Genomic DNA, 18,381 nt, shown 5'->3' on the forward strand with positions numbered 1-18,381 from the left:
CAGCCCGGGAGTTTTATGACCAAATCCGGCCCAAAATTATTTTTCCCTCCCAATCGGCCCAAACTAGAGACTGACATGAACCGGCCCATCGGGAATCCTCCCGAATCTCCCGATTAGCCACTCCGGCTTTGCTTTAAATGATTTACGTGTGAGTGTTTTAAGTGCAGAATTGTTTCTTACCTTATTAGTTGTTTAGTATATAGCTTGGGACTCAATCACACTTGCACCTGCCCCAATAACATCTCCACTGCCGCTGCCTTCATTTGCTTCAAGTCTCGTTGTTTAGTAGTACAACCAGATGCTTTTTTGTTAAAAAAGGAAAGCAAGTTTGACTGTTTTTTCGACATATTGATCGCTGTTATTTTGACAAATTGGCGCCTTTGTCTGATATCTACGTAACACAAAATATTTCCCATCAACAATTTCTATTGTAAAATGTAATAAATAATTTTATTTTTTTTATTAATGACCCACATACACCTTAAAACTGATTTGCAATTTATCTGTGTTGTTTTATTATATTTTTGTGTATAATAATAAAAATGCCCATTTGGACTAAGGCCGTGTGAGGGGTGGGCGGATGCTTTATGGGGGAGAGGTGGAAAGGCATCGCTAAAAGGGTTTTAGGAATTTAGGAATAAATTTGTGATTTAGGAAGCCTGAATGTGAATCTTGTGTTTAAAAAATGTCTTTTATAGAATTATTTGTTCAATTAATTGGTTCAACGCAGACAGATTTCTTCATAACTTATAATTAGTAGGCTTGAAAGTTTCTGGATCGAGGCAGACAGTTCCCGGAATGCACCCTTCAAATTGAAAGAGTTCCCGGATCATGTTCCAACAGGATCCGGCTCAAATTAAGCCCTGCTGTTTACCAAAACACTACAAACAGGTAAAACAGGTAAAGGTGAGATAGGCGAGGCCGGATGGTACAAGACTAAACCGAAAGTAAACAAGAAGAATCACCTTATGAACACAAGACTGACATACGACGGTGAGAACACTGAGAAATATTATTAAAGGTTACATTATGTACAAAATATATTGTTTTAATGTTTTAACGATAAAGGGGCATAAAGCAGTTTGAATATACGAAAAGGTCTGTGAGTCTTACTGCAATATGACAAAATGTCCGAAATGAAAACAGACGACAGATCACATTCTAAAGCGAGTAGAGGTTAAATAGGGAGACCAAACGTCCGTATTTCACGTCCTGTCCCAGGCGTCCCGGGTTTTTTTAAGTGAGGAAATGTCCTGGTTTTAAAAATACCTTCATTGGACCATTAACATTTAAATTTACAGGCACTAGGGCACTGCGCACGGCGCTACGTGTGACGTAATCCCAGAGCCGCGTCTGTTCTTAAGCAACATGCATGTAACATGCAATACCCTGAATCTGTAAAAACTATTAACGTTTCCAGGCTGATGTTTTTTTTTTTTCATTTAGTCACTGAATTGACAGATTTTGCAGCGATGAAAGGAATGTCTTGGGCTTTAAATCACACTTTATTTGTTCTGAACTGGAACATCTAAATGTAACATTAGCTAAAAGAGAGTGATTTCGGTTACCGATGGTGATAGTGTTACATGCAAGCATTCAAGTACATATACAACACTGTACATAACAGTTACAGAAACTGGAAAATGTAATGAACAAATCTGTTAAAATGTCATTTTCCTATAATCAGTGTTTCAGTGTCCTGCTCCTCCTCTTTATGATGAAGTGTTGACAGGGAGCAGAGAGCTGCATCTCCAGTGTCCAGCTGTGTGTGTGTGAAGAGGAACAACTCCATGATGGAGCCTCATAACTCCAGCAGTGGAGGAGGAACCTCTGACCCAAAGTGAGGAGCTTTACATCAGCACTTAATATGAGGAAACAGGAAGAGGGAATATTCAGGATAAATAAGATGTAGTGAAGGATGTAATTACTCAACACTTTCCTCATCTTCATCAGGGTGAAGAGAGCAGCATCTCCAGTACCCAGCTGTGTGTCTATGAATAGTGAATCATCTCCAGTACCCAGCTGTGTGTCTATGAAGAGTGAATCATCTCCAGTACCCAGCTGTGTGTCTATGAATAGTGAATCATCTCCAGTACCCAGCTGTGTGTCTATGAAGAGTGACTGGTCCATGGGTGAGCCTCTTGCCTTCAGCAGTGGACCTGTGACCTCTGACCTACAGTGAGTGATACACTAATGACAGTTTTTAGCTGTGTATTTAGTTTGTGAAGAACAGGATTACAATTTGAATCACCATTATGAGAGTAAACACAATGAGAAATACAAGAACTAGACTGATTCAGAACTGCAAGTTTTTTCTAATAAAGTGTCTAGTGTGTACCGGTACAAGGTGTTTCTAATAAAGTGTCTAGTGTGTACCGGTACAAGGTGTTTCTAATAAAGTGTCTAGTGTGTACCGGTACAAGGTGTTTCTAATATAGTGTCTGGTGTGTACTGGTACAAGGTGTTTATAATAAAGTGTCTAGTATGTACTGGTACAAAGTGTTTCTAATAAAGTGTTAGTGTGTACCGATACAAGGTGTTTATAATAAAGTGAGGCACTATTCACATAAACATTATTCTACATCACCAGAGTTAAAGTCAGGTGCAGGTTCTCTGTGTTTGTTCTACTGTCACTACAGCATTTAAGTTCAGTGTCCCTCAGTCTGGGAGCCCAGTGAACCGTCACATGTTCAGATGTGTTGGGTTATTGCACATGTGCTACATCATCATTTCAGGGCCTGAATTTCAGTGCGGGATTGCGGGAATTGCGCACTATTTCTTCGATTCCCGCAATTTTATCCATAATAATGCGGGAAACTCCCGCACACAATTACAGCGAAAACGTTCAGCAAAACAATAGCTCTGTTTGTATTGTGAGACGGACAGATAGTCGGACAGACCAACGTCCGTACTGGACGCTGCACTCGGCGCTCTCACTCTTCCTAGCATCGCAGCGGCGGCAACGTTGACCAAACTAATCCTCAGGATTCACACACAGGTGACGGTAGTAAACTAAAGCAGCAGTCCAAAGATATGTTTCAGTCCAACTGGCCAAGAATATATCCCTGGCTCGAACTTAATAGCGGTGAAATGAGCTGCTCGATTTGTAAAATGTACGGTGCTGTGCCTTTTACCAGCCGATGCTACAAAACATCGAGTTTAAGTCGCCACTCGGCTAGTGTCTCTCATACAGCAGCACTGAAAAGAAAGCGCGAGGCTGATCTGAAAGAGGTGGTCAATAACGGAGGAGAAGGGCAGAAAAACAGATTACTAGGGTTGCCAACTTTATCACTGAGTGAGATTTGATTTTAGGAGGGAGGGAGGGAGGGGGGTGGCGGCGTGTGTGTGAAATATTGGCCGGGGGCGGGGTGTGCGTGTGCAAATTGTTGGGGGGGGGGGTGTAAAATGGACACATTTAAGTATTATATCAGAGCGATATAAGCGAACTAGTAACTCATTGAATCATAGATGTAGATCAGAGGTAAATAAACTAGATTTTTTCAGCGTGAGAAATCGGATGTATGGCGTTTGTGCGTGTGAAGATGGTCAAATGCATGTGTCTCACGCTCATTGCGTGAGAGTTGGCAACCCTGGATTACTGCAATGCATAAAATTCTGCCTGATGCCCAGTCAGCTGATTGTGATGTGATGACACATTTCAGCACACAAAACAGATGTAAAATTAAGTTATAACAAGCCTAACCAATGTATGCTAATTTCAGCTTGGCCCTCCATATATATATATATATATATATATATATATATATATATATATATATATATATATATATATCTTGTTGAAGCACAGCAAGACCTGTATTTAGGTTCACCAGAGGTATCCCCCCCCAAAATGTAGAAATCCACCTTATGTGACACATTTAAGGGGGGAATTCCCACTGATTTTGAAAAATGAATTTCAGGCCCTGATCATCATCATCATCATGTACCTGAATATAACATGTATTCATGAATGTAACATGTAGTCATGAATGTAACATATATATGAATTCATGTCTATAAAATGTAAAAGTTGTTAAAGTTGTTTGTTCTGTTTGTCCACAGTGCCCAAAAGAAACCTGTAAAGATTTCTAAAGACAAACTGGAGTCAGTATTCAAGGTGTGTATGTGTGTGTGTGTTCGTGTGTTCGTGTGTTCGTGTGTTTGTGTGTGTGTGTGTATGTGTGTATGTGTGTGTGTGTGTGTGTGTATGTGTGTGTGTGTGTGTGTGTAGGGTGTCATGCTGAGCTCCACCCTCTCCTGTCAATCTGTCTGTTTGGTCCCTCTAGCCCCGCCCAGCCTTTCCCTGTTTATACTTCCCATGTGTTTTTCATGTCTGTCTGTCCCTCCTTCCATTCAGTAACTCCACCCTGAGATTATCAGTCCCACCTCTTCACAGTTGACTTCTCTTGTTAGTCTGGCCTATTTAATCTCTGTCCCTTCTCTTGTTAGGCTGTCCTATTTAATCTCTGTCCCTTCTCTTGTTAGTCTGTCCTATTTAATCTCTGTCCCTTCTCTTGTTAGTCTGTCCTATTTAATCTCTGTCCCTTCTCTTGTTAGTCTGTCCTATTTAATCTCTGTCCCTTCTCTTGTTCTGTGGTTGTTCTTGTATTGGGAGATATTGTATTATGTTCTGTCTTGCTTGAGCTCTGTGGTTGTATTTTGTGTATGTGGATTGTGTTTATTGTGTGTGTGGGAGAAGGGTCTTATTATTAGTGTTTACATCACAGATCATTTATAAAACTTTATAAAACTACCTACAATTGAAACTTTATATTTATTATATTATAATATATTATATATATATATATTAGACTTTTGTACTTAAACTTTTGTAATAAACCATAATGTCCACAGGACCACCCAGTCCCTCTCAGTTCAGTCCTCTCTTATGTTTAATGGATTATCCTGTGTTATAATCATCTGTGTGTAATACTGTAGTTTTACTGATACTGTTTATTCAGGAGCTGGAGCACAAAATCACCTCTCTGGTGAAAAATGAGCTGAAGAGATTCAAGAATCTACTGAGTCCAGATTACCCAGCATGCACTGGGAGACAGGTGGAGGATGAGGAGGATCAGAGCAGTGTCAGAGAGGGGGCGATGAAGATCACACTGCACGTCCTGAGGAACATGAACCAGACAGACCTCGCTAACACACTAGAGACCAGTAAGAGCTCTGGGTCATGACATCATAACATCACTTTATTACTTCAGAGGGAGGACACTGTTGGTGAATCTCAGTTCACAATGAGGATCTTAAATTAGTGTTGGTCTGTCCTCAGTTGACCTCCCTTCAGTGTAGTCTGCTCAGGTGCAGACTCAAGACTCTCCTACATTTATCACTGTTGTCATGTGACTGTAGAATGTTGGAGTTTTGAGGATACGTTGTTATTCTATAGAACTGAGATTTGACCACAGGTCACTGTCTCATGATGTCATACACAGGTGTGTTTTCTATTTCCCTCCATTGTCTCTCAGATGTCCAGTCTGCTAGTTGTAGGTCTCCTCAGTCAGGTGACAGTTACCAGTGTGTGTGGTGGAACTTCAGCTGGTGTAATGGCTTCCTCCATGAACCCATGTGTTCTCCATGTCAAACTGCTGATCATTCAGTGTTTTTGATACCCAGACACTCTAACCATCCTGTAATTTAACTCTTACAGTACTTCAATTTCCTGAATGTATCATGACCAATCTATGGGGACTAAAAATCTATTCATAGTGATGAATTAATGTTCAATTTATATAGGGCCTTTCAAGATACTCAAGGTCGCTTTACAATTTTAACACAAGTCTTACACAACCAATCACACACCAGCGAGAAGTGTACTCTCCACAGGAATCCACAGCCCCCTGGGGGACTGTAATAATGATGTCTTTTCTTGTATTTCCTGTGATGAGTCTGTTATGATTGATCCTAAAGACATTAACATGTGTGGTGTTGTCTTCCTCTATCAGAACTGCCCCCTGCTTGCTACAGAAAACTCAAATCCAAACTGAGGGACAAATGTGAGAAAATTAATGAAGGAATCTCACAGCATGGAACCACAGCACTTCTGAATGAGATCTACACAGAGCTCTACATCACAGAGGGAGGGAGTGGAGAGGTGAATAATGAACATGAGGTGAGACAGATTGAGACAGCATCCAGGAGACCAGCAACACAGGAGACACCCATCAAATGCAGTGACATCTTTAGACCCTTACCAGGACAAGACAAAGCCATCAGAACTGTGCTGACTAAAGGAGTGGCTGGAATTGGTAAAACAGTCTCAGTGCAGAAGTTCATACTGGACTGGTCTGAAGGAAATGTAAATCAGGATGTTCTCTTCATATTTCCACTTCCTTTTAGGGAGCTGAATTTGATGAAGGAGAAAAAGCTCAGTCTGGTGCAGCTTCTTCATTGCTTTTTTCCAGAAACACGTGAATTAAAACCAACTCACTATACATACTACAAAATTCTGTTCATCTTTGATGGTCTGGATGAGTGTCGTCTTCCTCTAGATTTCCAGAACAATGACAGCGTGTGGGATGTAACAGAGTCGACCTCAGTGGATGTGCTGCTGACAAACCTCATCAAGGGGAATCTGCTTCCCTCTGCTCTCCTCTGGATAACCTCTCGACCAGCAGCAGCCAATCAGATCCCTCCTGAGAGTGTTGACCAGGTAACAGAGGTACGAGGGTTTAGTGGCCCTCAGAAAGAGGAGTACTTCAGGAAGAGAATCAGAGACCAGAGTCTGGCCAACAGAATCATCTCACATATGAAGTCATCAAGAAGTCTCTACATCATGTGCCACATTCCAGTCTTCTGTTGGATTGCAGCCACTGTTCTAGAGAGGATGTTGGGTGAAGCAGAGAGTGGAGAGATCCCCAAGACTCTGACTCAGATGTTCACACACTTCCTGATCTTTCACATCAAACACAAGGACCAAAAATATGATCAGAAAAGTGACACTGACCCTCAACAAACTAGAAAACATGTTTTGGCACTGGGAAAACTGGCTTTCCAACAGCTGGATAAAGGCAACCTGATCTTCTATGAGCACGACCTGAGAAACAGTGGCATTGATGTCAGAGAATTGTCAGTGTATTCAGGAATGTGCACTCAGATCTTCAGAGAGGAGTTTGGTCTACAGCTGGGAAAGGTGTTCAGCTTTGTACACCTGAGTGTTCAGGAGTTTCTGGCTGCTTTATATGTGTTTATTACCTTCATCTCCACCAACACCAATGTGCTGCAACAGCAACAACCTGGATTGGTCAAAAACACATTGTCTGACCTCCTCAGCAGTGCAGTGGACAAGGCCTTACAGAGTCAGAATGGACATCTGGACCTTTTCCTCCGCTTCCTTCTGGGTCTCTCACTGGAGTCCAATCAGACTCTCTTACGAGGTCTACTGACACAGTCAGGAAGCAGCTCTCACTGCAAAGAGGAAACAGTCATGTACATCAAGGAGAAGATCAGGGAGAATCCCTCTCCAGAGAAATCCATCAATCTGTTCCACTGTCTGAATGAACTGAATGATCATTCTCTAGTACAGGAAGTCCAAAGATACCTGAGCAGAGGAGGTGACACTCGTCTGCGTGGAGTCAGGCTCTCACCTGCTCAGTGGTCAGCTGTGGTGTTTGTGATGCTGAACTCAGAAGAGGAGCGGGAAGAGTTTGACCTGAGCAATGTCCCATTAAATGAATGTCTACTGAGACTGCTGCCAGTGGTCAAAGCATCCAGAAAAGTCATGTGAGTATTTTCATTTAGAGATTCACAGTGAAATAGCACTGGATGCTCCTGAATCAGAAGGTCTATGGGGGGGGGGGGGTGCTGGCCCTCAGCAGGGTGTTGCCTGGATATTGTGCTTATGGGATGAAGGTGTGTGGGTGTATATATAGGATGAATGTGTGTGGGTGTATATATAGGATGAATGTGTGAAACACGGTGTCTAACTAGCTGGCTTTTTCTAGCTGGCTTTTTCCTAACTAGATGACTAGTACACATACAGTACTCATACATTTAGGATCCTGGGGGGCAGGCATGTTACCCAGAGGTCAATGAGGTGGACCTGCTGTCATGACCTCACCCGTCTCCTCACCACTGTCTGTCCCTCAGTTTTTACTGCACTTTACACATTGAGGGCTTTTGAGGGGACGGTGTGTACAAACACTGACCAGTGGCCTGGGGCTTTGCCCAAGTTTGTCCCAGCACCTGTCCCCTCAATTTTAACTACACCATAGTATCACACACTACCACACATGCATATACACCAACACCTACACACTACACAGCACTGGGGGTGGAGGGGTGGGAATGCCTTCCTTCACCCGTTTCCTGCTCCCTGCCGGGACAGGGATGGGTCACTAGGGCGGGGCTGGACTGGTGGCGTCCTGGAGCTGCTGCCGATCCTTGCTGGTCCAGCCATTTGCCCCCGCCATGGAGGGTGTGTTAGTTTGGATGAATGTGTGTCTTTGTCCTTGTCTCTTTTTGTATAGGTGGGTGAATGAGTACATGTTGGGGGGGGGGGGGGGTATATGGGTGTGTGTGTATATATTGGGATGAATGTGTAAGTATATTTGTGGGTGTATACATGTCCGTAAGAGTGTATATGGGTGTGGGTGAATGTGTGGGAGTGTATGTTTGTGTAGTTGTATATATGTGTGAGGGTCTATATATGAGGGTGAGTGTGTGTGTGTGTGTGTGTGTGTATAAGGATGGGTGTAGGTGTATACATAATGAGGGTGTATATAAGGGTGTGTGTGTATGTATGTAGGGGTGTATACATGGGGGTGAATGTAAATATGAGTTTGAGTGTATGTGTGAGGACAGCTGGTTCTGGGTCTGGGGCTTGTTGTGCCCGGTCCTCTCCCGGCTGCTCCCCCGTGGTTACTTCTCCCCTTTTTTCTGTCTTTTCCCTTTTTATTTTCTCTCCCCCTCTTTTCTCTCCCCCTCTTTTCTATATTCTATCTTCTTATGGTCCACCTAACCCCAATAATTGTTATCACTATTGCACTGTATTATACAGAATTGTTATCATTTGATCTGTACATAAAAACAAAGTTGTCCTCCAAAGATGGGGGGGGGGGGGGGTGGAGGAAGTTTTATTAATTCATTCCAAATAGTTTCTGTTAAAGTTAACTACATGAACACACACACACACACACTCCTACATAGAGCCTACATATTAATCGCAGACACACACAGACTTAAACACACACGTAATCCAGACGTAATTCAAAGTCAATGCCAAAAAAACAGTCCAGGTCAGGTACACACAAAAAGAAGAAAAAACAGACAGAGGTACAAAAAGGGAGAATCCAGGAGAGCAGTGAACTAGACAAACTGGGTCGAACCACAAAGAGAATAGATCATCATCATCGTTTTAACGTCCGTTGTCCCCTAGCGGAGGTTGGACGCGTAGTTTATGTCGCCAGCTCACTCTATCCAAAGCATCAGCTTCCTTTAGCCCAGTAGTTTTCAGGTCTCCTCGAATAGTTGTCAACCATGTTGTCCTTGGGCATCCTTTTGGTCGTTTCCCGTCAACTTCTAGGTTCATAATGGTTTTTATTGCAGTATTTTCACTGCGTTTTACATGACCAAACCAGCGCAACCGATGCTTTTGCAGTGCTTCACTTATTCCACCTAGCCCACTACGATGTAGTATCTCAGTGGACTCAATGTGATCAGCAAGGTTTACACGTTGTAACCATCGCAGCATTTTCATGTCAGTTCTGTGTAGTTGCTGTTCAAGTCTTTTGGTCATGGGCCATGTTTCTGCACCATACAGCAATACAGGCCTCATCACTGAGCTGTACAGTTTTGTTCGCAGCTGTAAAGGAATATCGCGTCGAGTGAATATAGAAGCAAGGGGTCTCCATTTGCTCCAAGCGGCTCGGATGCGAGTACGAACTGCCGCATCAGCAGTTCCGGCAGTATTAATCATGTCCCCCAGGTATTGAAATGTCGTTACATGTTCAATCCCTAGCTTGTCCAATAGTTGTGTTTGCTTTACAGGCTGGTTAGGATTCTGACAAGTTGGGCAAACAAAGTTTGCTGCGGCTATTGAAGACAATGCACCAGTTATCTTCGAGCACTTTTTATGACACCATTTTTTACAATGATGACATAGAATCGAGTTGCTGCCAACACCAGTATTGCACACTGAGCATGGCCACTGACCAGTGGGAGCATTTTGGGCGGTTTCTCCAGTAATCAGGGCTTTTGTCTTTCCTATGTTCACTTTGAGCCCATGTTTGCCTAAATGTCGATTCCACACTTCAAACTTTTCCGCCGCTTCTTTTTCAGATGAAGCCGTCAGTACTATGTCATCAGCGTACATAATTTCCCATATGTCATTTGTGCGTAGTGGTTTTGTTATTTCTTCCATCACCGCTATGAACAACAATGGGCTGAGAATTGATCCTTGATGCACACCAACACCAATCTCGAATTCACATGTGTTTCCAGCCGGTGTGCTGACTAATGTCGTTGTGTGCTCATATGTAGCCATGACAAGGTGCACTAAATACTCAGGAACACCTTGCCTGCGCAGGCACCAGCTTATCGCTTCTCGTGGGATGCGGTCAAAGGCTTTTTCTAAGTCGACAAAAACGTGAAAAAGTTTTTGTTGCTTAGCGTGGTATTTTTCTTGCAATTGTCGTATAATGAAGATTGCATCGATGGTCGATTTCCCAGCCATAAACCCATATTGATAGTTTCCAATCGAAAGGTAGGTTAATAGTCTCCTTTCGATGATTTTCTCGACAATCTTCAGGCTGTGCTCTAGTAGTCGAATTCCTCGATAGGATGAACAGTTTAGTGGATCGCCTTTGCCTTTATATAAGGGCAATGTTGTGCTTGAGCTCCATTCCTTTGGCATCTTCCCGCAGCTCCAAAACTCGCGACAGAGCTGTAGTAGTTTCTGGATACCGGGTTCGCCAGATGCTTTTATAATATCAACTGATAGACCCGTTGGGCCAGCAGCCTTTCCATTCTTCATAATTTTCAAGGCAAAAGTTAGTTCAGTTGCAGAGACATCCAGGATAGGTCCTTCAACTGCATCAGCAGTAAACTCCGCACTAATCGGATTTGTTTCATTCAACAGGCCTTGAAAATATGATCGCCACTGGTTTTTAATGCCATCTTGTTCAAATATCATTTTTTCATTGCTGTCTTTGATGCATGATGCGCCAACAATGTCTTTTTTCGACCTTGCTGCTTGCTTTGCTATGCGATACAAAGACTTGATTTGCTCTCCTTTGCTTTTTGCAAGCCATTCTTGACATTGATTGGATCGAGCTATTGATACTTGTCTTTTTGCAGCTGAGTTCTTTTTACGGTATGCATTCCTATCAACTTCAAGTTTCGAATGTTGCCACTGCTTGAAGGCAACTTTCTTTTCTGCTATAGCTTTTTGAACATCAGCGTTCCACCACCACGTTTCACGTTCGTTTTGTCGCTTTCCACTAGTTTTTCCACATACTGTTACAGCAGCTTCGAGTAGACATGTTTTGTACTCTTGCCAACCTATATTGGATTGGCAACTAAGTGTATCTGCAACAAGATCTTCAAACTTTTTCTTATGTTCCATGCTTTTCAGTTTCCACGTTTTTATTTTAGACATGTTTCGTTTAGCCGTTTTACGTCCTCTTTCAACACGTATGTTGGCTATCAATAAGCGGTGTTGTGTTACGCATGCTTCACCTGGTATCACCTTGACATTTTGGATCATCTTCCTGTCGTTTTGTTTCACAACTAGAAAATCAATTTGGGTGGATACTGACCCGCTTTTGTAGGTGATACAGTGTTCTGCGCGTTTTCGGTAAAAGGTGTTCACTAGACAGAGCTCAAGGCTTTCAACGAATTCCAGGATACGAACTCCATCTTCATTTCGTTCGCCATATCCAAAACCGCCGTGTACACCATCAAACCCATCCGCTTTTTCTCCAACATGGCCGTTAAAGTCACCTCCAATAAAAAGTGTTTCGGTTGCTGGTATGGTTCGTATGGTGTCCGAAAACAGTGTCCAAAATGTGTCCTTCATCTCTTCCGAGTTGCCTGTCTGAGGAGCGTATGCGGAGATTACAGTGACTGTTTGCTTTTCAATACGTAATTTGATCCACATTATGCGTTCACTGATCCGTGTAACTTCCAGCACTTCTTGTGCCAGTGGTTCCTTGATGAATATACCAACTCCGCCTTGTGCCTTGTTATGGCCGCTCCAAAATAACTTGTATTTTCCTGCATCAGAGTTAATATGTCGAACACCATTAGACTTCCACCTTGTTTCTTGAACACAACATATATCTATGTTTCGTCTTCCGATTGTCTCAGTTACTTCCATACTCCGACCAGTTAAAGATCCAACATTTAGCGTTCCAAGTCGTATTACCATGGAGAGTCCAATCCTTAGTCGTTTGCAACAGCTCTCCATTGTTGCATTCGACTTGCACCCAGAGATTCTTAGCACCCCTTGACCATTTAAGGCCTGCTGGGGACTAGGGGCCTTGTTATCATGAGCAAACGACATAAGTTTCAGTTGGAGCAAGTTTTCCGTCCGGATGCCCTTCCTGACGACAACCACCTGTTGTAAGCGGTGGGCCTAGCCCTTGGCTAAATAGCCTAGTCCGCAGGGCGGCGGGGGGGGGTCAGGTTATTTTCAGGCGCCTGATACCCGCCTGTCGCCAGAGGTTCTTTTTGCATTACCCAGCCTACACCACGTGGAGGTAAGAACTTAGCTTACTGGGTGGTTGTTATACAAACGCAAGGCATTGCACACCTTTTAAGTGGCGCCCACACCCAGTCATGAAGGCCACAAAGAGAATAGAATACAGGAAAAACTCTTGGTATGCTTTCAAAATGTCGGCATTACTTCACAAAGAGTTTTGCGAGTGTCCTGATATATATAATAGCCTATGACTATGAACCAGGTGTGAACTATTACTGAGGGGAGGAGGAACGGGTCAGACAACGTGGGGCATTCTGGGAGTTGCAGTCTCCAGGGTTGAGCTGCATGACAGATACAGAGGATAATTTAATCAGCGGTTCAGATTCTGGAATCCAGCATCATCTGATTGATCTGTATTTTGTACTGTATTTACTCCTCCTTTACAGACTGTCTGGCTGTGGTCTCACTGAGGAGTCTTGCAAATCTCTCACATCAGTTCTACAAACAGAAAACTCACTGAAAGAGCTGGAGATTAATAATAATGACCTACAAGATTCAGGAGTGGAGCAGCTCTGTGCTGGACTGAAGAGTTCAAACTGTAAACTGGAGATTCTCAGGTGAGTTTTCTGTCAATTTAATCTGGAATGGAAAACAGTGAAGTGTGGTGACAGTACAGGGTTTTAATAAATATTAAGATAAATATTTATGTACTTTTAAAAGTAAATTTCCTTTTTTAAAATAATAAAACTCCTTTGAGTACAGTATAAAAACATCTACCACAATGCAATGCAAGACAATTCATTCTTTATTATTTTATGAGGTTTTCGTTCTTTATTAATTTCAAATATTTTCTGTTAAAATTAACTACATGAACTACATTTCATTGACTGACCACATTGTGGAGAGAAAGAAAAATGTGTGATGCATAAGTAGATTTACATAATCTCCTATAAGAGAAATGTAACACTCTAAAGAGACTCAGATGAGCCCTTGTTCAAATGTATGTGGGTATTTATGGAAACATTCATACTCCTACACAGAGCTGAACACACACACACACACACACACACCTGCATAGAAGCGACAAACACACAGGTTGTAAAACAGCTCTGCCCCAAGTGTGTTATTAATGTTCCAAATCCAGACATCTACACTACTGTGAAAGAAAATGTGGCAATATCTTTTAATTTCATTTACACATTTGACATATACCCCAATATTAAAATGACATGTAATGAAAAAACCACCTTTTCAGTGCTTGTGCACACACATTTGACAACATTATATCAAAGTTCAGAGCTAATCAGTTTAGGATTATCAGGTTTAATATTGTGGAGGGTGTTTGGTGGTGTAGGATCATATGTGAGGAATGGATATGAGACCTCACCATGACAGTAGTTTATTATAAAGCACAGGGTGATGCCTCCACTAGTTACTGGCCTCTCTAGCGCCCCATACTGGCTGCTCTGCAAATGCAGTGAGGACACTGTCTTTCTCCCTCTTTTTCCCTCCTTTCTGCAGATTGTCTGGTTGTTTGGTCACAGAGGAAGGCTGTTCTTCTCTGGCTTCAGCTCTGAGTTCAAACCCCTCCCACCTGAAAGAACTGGATCTGACTTACAACCACCCAGGAGACTCAGGAGTGAAGCTGCTCTCTGCTAGACTGGAGGATCCCCACTGCAGACTGGACATACTCAGGTATGTAGGAATCCCCTTAAACACCCTGTGTGTGACCACACACTCCAAATGTGAGAAGAACAGTGTCATACATGGAAACAGCACACATGACACACACATGGTCTTATTCCTAAAATACATACAGTATCATACATGACACCAGTGGCAGCTCGTCAGTAGGGGGCGCTGGGGTGCCGCCCTCATCAAATTATCCAGAGAAAAAATGTTACTTAGACATATGAACGTACATATGAATGTAAATTATATATTGCAAAAGTATTATGAAACTAGTAATACTGACAATTATCGTACATTTAAAAAAAGATCAATAATTCTATCTAGATGTAAGCACAGGTGGTCACACCTGCTTGGCATTGCTGCCTGACGCACCTCCGACGGTGCCATTGTGTGGGCTGCAGGGTCGTCAGCTGGGGGGGGGGGGGGGTGGGGGGGGGTGGCACCCTTCACTGATGTTTCACTCCATTATCCCCCAGAACATCTCTGGGTGGTGGAGCAGCGACAGGGACGTCTCCCTACCGCCCCCTGCAGCCTGCTGAAGGATCTGTATTCACCCCACTCTCTGACCCCAGCGTTATTATTGTTGTGTGTGGAATGAGTCGCAGGGGACTGTGCATGTCAGGGACGTCCATCTCCCTGAATCAAGCACAAGTACTGACCGCATACCAGAACGTCTCCCTCAAGAGCTTCTTTCCCCCATGTGCCATCCTTCCTTCTGAGCCACAGCCAGAAGCTCCCTTCCTCCGCCTCCTCTGCAAGGTTGCGAATAGCTCACCTCCTGTTAGGGCCTGTGACACCCAGAGTTTTCAGTAGCCTCTGTGTGAATGTCCCAGTGAAGCCCCTGCATCCGACCTCCACTGGGAAGACGAATGGTCTCCACTCAGCTTGTGAGCACGTTGCTGCCAGCTCTGCGTACTTGTCCTTCTTCCGTTCGTACGAGGACTCCATGTGCTCCTCCCATGGGACTGTCAGCTCTGCCATGATGACGGCTTTGGCAGGTGCTGACCAGAGTACGATGTCTGGGCGCAAGGATGTTATAGTAATCTCTACTGGGAATTTCAGTTGGCGGCTGAGGTCGGCTGCCAACTGCCACTCACTTCCTAGCGACAGGAGCGACCGCTCTGTCCCCGTGCTGCACCGTGCTGTCGTCCCTGGCCTGGTAAACTGGATCCACATCGGGGAGGTGGGTAGGCTTGCTGACCGGTTTACCTGCTGTCTGCGGGCTTCCAGGATCTCTGCGAGCTTGCGCAGGACCTTGTCATGCCGCCACCTGTACCTTCCCTGTGACAGCGCTGTCTTGCATCCGGAGAGGATGTGCTTTAGGGTTGAACTTGGGAAACTACAGAGATGGCAGTGTTCTTCTGTACCAAACCAGGTGAGAAGGTTCTGGGGGCTCGGTAAGGTGTCGTATGTGGCCCTAATCCGAAAGCTCAGTCTTGCCTGGGGAGTTCTCCACAAATCGGCCCAAGTGATGGTTCTATTTAGCACAGCCTCCCAAGTAGTCCATCTGCCTTGCTGTTGCTGGCTCACTGCTGTAATCTTGTATGTTTCCTCCTCCATCTTGGCAAATTCAGAGATCACAAGATCCTTCCTCTCCTTCCTGGTCGCTTTGGACCAGCTCTTTGGTGCTACTGCCCATCCCAGACCAGATCTGCCCAACTGTGTAGCACCAACGATCTCCTGGTGCTTCAGCCGTTCCACTGCCTGGTCAACTGCTTGGGATGCATTCCACTTCCGTCCAGTGCGAATCTGAGGGTTGGCAGCTCGAATTGCCGGGTCCGTGGAGTCTCTCAGTTCGAAGTGGAGTCTCACCTTCTCCTTTTGTCCACTGAATGTCTGTGACATTATATGTGTACCGTATACTTCCTGTGTGTGGGGCGCTGGACTAATGGGTGTCTATGTAGGTCCTTAAACTTTTGGCAAGCATGTGATCTGGAGAAGCTCTTTAATTGGTTGCCTTAAAGTTTGCTGCGAGACAGAGAGCTGTACCCCGGACACACCTACTTTTATCAGTAGCCTATCAGTATAGTTAATTATTGATCCTGGAATATTCTTTAAAGGTTTTGACTCCACACACAAGGCAGTGAATGTAATCGGTGAAGTCTAGACCCTATAGAGGTGTGTGTGTGTGTGTGTGTGTGTGTGTGTGTGTGTGTGTGTGTGTGTGTGTGTGTGTGTGTGTGGGACAGACAGTTCAGTTATCTAGGTGCATGTGTGTGTGTGAGTAATAGAGCTTTCTTCCTCTATTTCTATATTTCTCTCAGGACAGAGCCTTCAGAATAAAAAATAACTGTGTGTGTGTGTGTGTGTGTGTGTGTGTGTGTGTGTGTGTGTGTGTGTGTGTGTGTGTGTGTGTGTGTGTGTGTGTGTGTGTTCTTTAGGGTGGATCCTGCAGGGAAGACCAGTCTCAAACCAGGACTAAGAAAATGTAAGCAGTTATGTAGTTAATACACACACACACACACAAACACAGATATACACAGATATACACACACACACACACACACACACACACAGAAAATATAACCAGCATGTATATATATACACACACACACACACAGATACATATACACAGATACACACACACACGCACACACACGCACGCACACACACACTCGTGCACACACACACACACACACACACACACACACACACACACAGTATTTGTGTCATCTCCTCTAATGTCTCTTCTTGTGTGCAGATGCGTGTGAGCTCACACTGGACCCAAACACAGCACACACACGTCTCTCTCTGTCTGAGGGGAACAGAAAGGTGACACGTGTGAAGGAGCAGCAGACGTATCCTGATCATCCAGAGAGATTTGATTACTGTCCTCAGGTGATGTGTAGAGAGAGTCTGACTGGACGCTGTTACTGGGAGGTTGAGTGTAGTGGAGTTGCTGGTATAGCAGTGACATATAAAGGAATCAGCAGGAAAGGACGCAGTAGTGACTGTAGGTTTGGATTCAATATAAAGTCCTGGAAGCTGCGCTGCTATAATAACAGTTACTATGTCCATCACAATAAGAACTACACTCACATCTCTGCCCCCTCCAGCTCCAACAGAGTAGGAGTGTATCTGGACTGGCCCGCCGGCACTCTGTCCTTCTACAGTGTCTCCTCTCACACACACACACTCACACACTTACACACATTCCACTCCACATTCACTGAGCCCCTCTATGCAGGGTTTGGGGTGTGGCTTCCTGACTCCTCAGTGTGTGTGTGTGAGCTAGAATAACCTCCTGTGTACTGGAGCAACACCTGCGTCTCCATGGAAACACACACTCCTCTACACACACAACTGGAGAACAAAATCTCTCTCTCTCTCTCCCTCCTCTTTTTCTTGCCTCAACAGTTACTGTCTTCTCTGCATTTCTAGGTTTAGGGGTAAATGAAGTCCTGTGATTACATGCAGAGTAGTTAACCGTGGAGTGTAGAACCTGCTTCTACATTTTACTGTTTTATCCAGTATTTTACATTTATGCAGAAATTTCCCTGCAGTTCCGGTATGTGTCCAGTAGATGGTAGCAGACAACCACATATTGATATACAGTATCATAACTGGGCAAAGTATAGGATTTTGTGTGTGATTTTGCTGGTTAAATTGCAACATATGTAAAGTGTTTTATGTTTTGATGTGATGTACATTTGCTTTCTTCTGTCCATTAAAGAGAAAGACTGAAATTTACTCCAGTCCTATGGAGTGAGATTACTGTCTTTAATACGAGAGCAAAGATGAGGTTCAATCGAGCAAGTAAGACACACTGAGCAAAACAACCGAGCAAAACCAGTGACAGTGAGAGCAGAGAAACAAGAATCACACAGTTAAGTGTGTTTGCTTCACTGTTTTAAGCACACGTTTGTTTTTGCTTGATTCTCTGTTTTCAGTGCACTTTTCAGTTTTTTGCTCACTTCTAAAACTACCACACAGACATTTTATTTGAATTTTAACGTCATTTGGACATTAATGCCAAGCTAAAGAACATTGATAAACATTTCAACCACTTTGTGCTTGCAAAGCAGAATCTGAGAACAGTT

The 18,381-nt window shown here is 43.7% G+C and overlaps 1 pseudogene across 1 annotated transcript; it reads left to right on the plus strand.

Moving 5' to 3' along the window:
* The first annotated feature begins 903 nt into the window (after positions 1–903).
* On the plus strand, positions 904–18,031 carry LOC143493641 (NLR family CARD domain-containing protein 3-like; annotated as a pseudogene). The gene is made up of 10 exons (XR_013125545.1): positions 904–993; positions 1,724–1,840; positions 1,954–2,178; positions 4,063–4,117; positions 4,962–5,166; positions 5,955–7,731; positions 13,096–13,326; positions 14,045–14,344; positions 16,723–16,769; positions 17,043–18,031. The product of XR_013125545.1 is annotated as an NLR family CARD domain-containing protein 3-like (transcript).
* Positions 18,032–18,381: the final 350 nt, after the last annotated feature.

This window comes from Brachyhypopomus gauderio, unplaced genomic scaffold (assembly GCF_052324685.1).
Source record: "Brachyhypopomus gauderio isolate BG-103 unplaced genomic scaffold, BGAUD_0.2 sc90, whole genome shotgun sequence".
Classification (NCBI taxonomy): domain Eukaryota; kingdom Metazoa; phylum Chordata; class Actinopteri; order Gymnotiformes; family Hypopomidae; genus Brachyhypopomus; species Brachyhypopomus gauderio.